Consider the following 4,168-nt stretch of genomic DNA (forward strand, 5'->3'; position numbering starts at 1 on the left):
CGAGGGGATGTCAGAGGTAAGCTTTTTACACAGAGAGTGGTGGGTGTGTGGAATGCACTGAGTACCGGCTATTTGTGTGAGAGTGTTTCAGTGACTGTGGGGCCAGGAATCCATGCAACTCAGTGGGAACCGGGAATGGAGACAGTCAAACTGAGCCAGGTCACAGATTGTACTTGGCAGAAATGCCCCGTTCTTATAGAGACAGAAAGAGCATCAGAGAATTTGAGGGTCATTCCAGATACCAGCTCTGTGCCCAGTTAGAAGATGATTTCTCTCTCCAACTTGGGTTGAACTTCATTGTAACAGCGTAATGCCAGATGACACCTTGATAACCCAAATGTTCTCACTGAAATGATGCCCTTCACCCACTGATGGATTTGTAAATTTTTTTACAGGTTAAAAATGACAAGAAACTTGTCTACTGGAATCATCAGCTCAGACAGTGGGAATGGATTCACTTGGTCATCACAACTAAAGGTGCATCAGCAAGTTCACACTCGGACAAGGCCATTCACCTGTTCTGTGTGTGAGAAGGGATTCAGACAGTTTTCCCATCTGTGGACACACCAGTCAGTTCACACTGGGCAGAGGCTGGTCATCTGCTGAAGTTATAAGGAAGAATTCACTTGGTCATCTGACCTAATGGCTCACCAGCGAATTCACACCAGGGAGCGGCCATTCACCTGCTCAGACTGTGGGAAGGGATTCACTAAAGCATCTAAACTTAAGGTACATCAGCGAGTTCACACTGGGGAGAGGCCATTTACCTGCTCAGACTGTGGGAAGGGATTCACTAAAGCATCTAAACTTAAGGTACATCAGCGAGTTCACACTGGAGAGAGGCCGTTTACCTGCTCAGACTGTGGGAAGGGATTCACTTGCTCGTCTCAACTGAAGGTACATCAGAGAGTTCACACTGGAGAGAGGCCGTTCACCTGCTCAGACTGTGGGAAGAAATTCAGTTGCTCATCTCAACTGAAAGTACATCAACGAGTCCACACTGGGGAGAGACCATTCACCTGCTCAGACTGCGGGAAGGGATTCACTCTGTCATCTAAACTGAAGGTACATCAGAGACTTCACACTGGAGAGAGGCCGTTCACCTGCTCAAACTGTGGGATGGGATTCACTTGCTCATCTAATCTGAAGGTACACCAGTCTGTTCACACGAGAGAGAGACCATTTACCTGCTCAGACTGTGGGAAGGGATTCACTCAGTCATCTAAACTGAAGATACATCAGAGAGTTCACACTGGAGAGAGGCCATTCACCTGCTCAGACTGTGGGAAGGGATTCGCTCGGTCATCTCAAGTGAAGGTACATCAGAGAGTTCACACTGGAGAGAGGCCATTCACCTGCTCAGAGTGTGGGAAGGGATTCACTCAGTCATCCACCTTAATTGCTCACCAGCGAGTTCACAACAGGGAGTGGCTGTTCAACTGCTCGGACTGTGGGAAGGGATTCACTTCATCATCTCAACTGAAGGTACATCAGCGAGTTCACACTGGGGAGAGGCCATTCACCTGCTCAGAGTGTGGGAAGGGGTTCAGTCAGTCATCCAACCTACAAGCACACCAGTCAGTTCACACAGGGGAGAGGCCATTCACCTGCTCAGTGTGTGGGAAGGGATTCACTCGGTCATATAAACTGAAGGTACATCAGCGAGTTCACACTGGAGAGAGGCCGTTCACCTGCTCCGACTGTGGGAAGGGATTCATTCAATCATCCACCCTAATAGAACACCAGCGAGTTCACACTGGGGAGAGACCATTCACCTGCACGGACTGTGGGAAGGGATTCACTTCATCATCTCAACTGAAGGAACATCAGCGAGTTCACACTGGGGAGAAGCCATTCACCTGCTCAGAGTGTGGGAAAGGATTCACTCAGTCATCCCACCTGCAAGCGCACCGGTCAGTTCACACTGGGGAGAGACCATACACCTGCTTAGACTGTGGGAAGGGATTCGCTTCGTCATCTCAACTACAGAGACACCAGCGAGTTCACACTGGGTAGAGTCCTTTCTCCTGCTGTGTATGTGGAAAGGGATTCACTCAGTCATGTAACCATATGTAACTCTCAATTCGCCTAGCAGCTTAATATAGGGGGTGTTCGCCCCCACCCCCCCCCCCCCAGCACGGCCAAACTTAAGAAATCTTGTTTGGGTGGATGCTGCGTGATGTGTCCCCTGTTACAAATCAGTACCCCGAAATAACAAACAATACACAATATGTTATTAAAGGACTGGGCTCTATAATTCTTACTTTCACTATAGGGTTAGTAAAGAAAAAATAAGGGCCCATTTTCTCCATTTGTGTTTTCTCATCTGTCCCGGCAAGTGACCGTGAAAATCTCTCTTCCAGACTCAATGAAAGAACATTTCTCTCATTGGATAGCACCGCACTCCAAAACCCTGTTATCTCTGCTACATAGAAACCGTTACCTCAGCAGTGAAACATTACAGAGAGGTCATTACATTAGCAGTGAAACATTGCAGCGTGTTACACTTGTGACACACTACCAGGTTCACACTGGGGAGAAAGTTTCAATAAGCTGCATGCTGGATATTTGTCCATCACCATTGCTGAATGCAATTTCGAGAGTGACTGTCGGTGCTGAACTCTGCAATTATTGCTGCTGCTCACCACACCCAGTTCTGCACCCTGGTCACTGGGCATGGGAGGAGTTCCTTCTGCTGCATATTCACCTTTAATGGGACTGGATCTGTGACAAATAAATCAGTTCTATTTTAAACTCTCCGGTATTTAGTGAATTTATAACACACCTAGTGTACAGTAGAGAGTTAACTCATGCCGGCTGGACCCTGCCAGTGATACTGTTTGCAACAGTCCTTTTAAATCCTCCCCTGTTGTTCATCTCTCACTCTCCATTCACTCCATTCTCATCTCCCTCACTCTCCACTCACTCTGTGGGTGAAGAGGTTTCCCTTGAATTTTCTGCAGACTGAAGAAGTCGAGCTGTCTGCAGTTCTGTCTGAGATGTTCTTCGCCCCTCAAATCTCTGGGCTGAGGAAGAATGGCATTGGTTGTTAACCTCCCTATTCAGGGCTCATTTCCACATTATGGGTCATTTTCTCTGCTTCTAAAGGGTTGTTAGAAAACACCACTGTCCTCTAAACACTGAAAGCAGAATGGGAAACCATTAGTTGGGTGTTCAACGGAGCAGGGTCAGAAACCAGAGGCGGGTCCACACAGGGCATTGTTTGAGGTTCTGAACGATGGTCGGGGTAAGAACGTATGATGAGGAGAAGGGAATCAGCAACAGGGTGTGGCAACGAATGACAGATTAGTAACATTTGGAAGATGACAGAGAAGATAATTCAGTTATCTGACTGATGACACAAACAATGCCTGTTGTGAGGTGCTGCACTGGCCGAGGAACGTGTGTGTGTTGGGAATGGTTTTGTCTATTGAGGGAGTTGTTCCTGCTTGTTTATCCTGTAATATTATATCCGGATGGTTATTATAGATTGTCCTATCTGATATAATGTATTGATTATCATATAATTTGTAAGATTTTGACTCTAAACGTGGATCAGGCTTGAACTTACGGTGCCTCGATGAAGTGATGAGGGCATTCATGCGTTTGTATTTTAAAGCAAGGTTTTGGTGAATCATATTTGCCACTGATTGTACCTTTGTAAGTAATCAGATTGAGTTAAACTGCTGTCGGGTCCTGAAATGTGTTGGATTGTGTCTGATTTCTCTTGGCATTTTCTACACAGACAGACAGACAGACATACTTTATTGATCCCGAGGGAAATCGGGTTTCGTTACAGTCACACCAACCAAGAAGAGTGTAAAAATTACTTACTGCCTTATTGTTTGTATTTCATGTACTTTCGATTTTTCTTTCCTTTTGTTGACCACATTGATGTGTATTTCTGCAAGGAACCCCTTGTCAAGTGATTTTTGACAGGTCATGACCATTGCATCTGTTATCTCTTCAGCAGCCTCTCTCAGGTGTTACGAATCCCTCGGTTTCGTTTGCTGTGGACTGTCACTTTAAGAAAGTTCCTGAGTGAGGCGGGACTAACAGTGACGTCAGCCGGCAGCTTTCTCAGCTCAGAGAGAGAGCGAGATAGAGATTTAGAGAGAGCGATATATATAGATAGATATGAGACACACACACACACACACACACACAC

The 4,168-nt window shown here is 46.3% G+C and overlaps 1 pseudogene; it reads left to right on the forward strand.

Moving 5' to 3' along the window:
• Positions 1-402: 402 nt before the first annotated feature.
• Positions 403-2,016, forward strand: LOC140721983 (uncharacterized; annotated as a pseudogene).
• The last annotated feature ends 2,152 nt before the right edge of the window (positions 2,017-4,168 follow it).

The sequence above is a fragment of the Hemitrygon akajei genome, unplaced genomic scaffold, assembly GCF_048418815.1.
Source record: "Hemitrygon akajei unplaced genomic scaffold, sHemAka1.3 Scf000066, whole genome shotgun sequence".
In the NCBI taxonomy this organism is placed as follows: Eukaryota; Metazoa; Chordata; class Chondrichthyes; order Myliobatiformes; family Dasyatidae; genus Hemitrygon; species Hemitrygon akajei.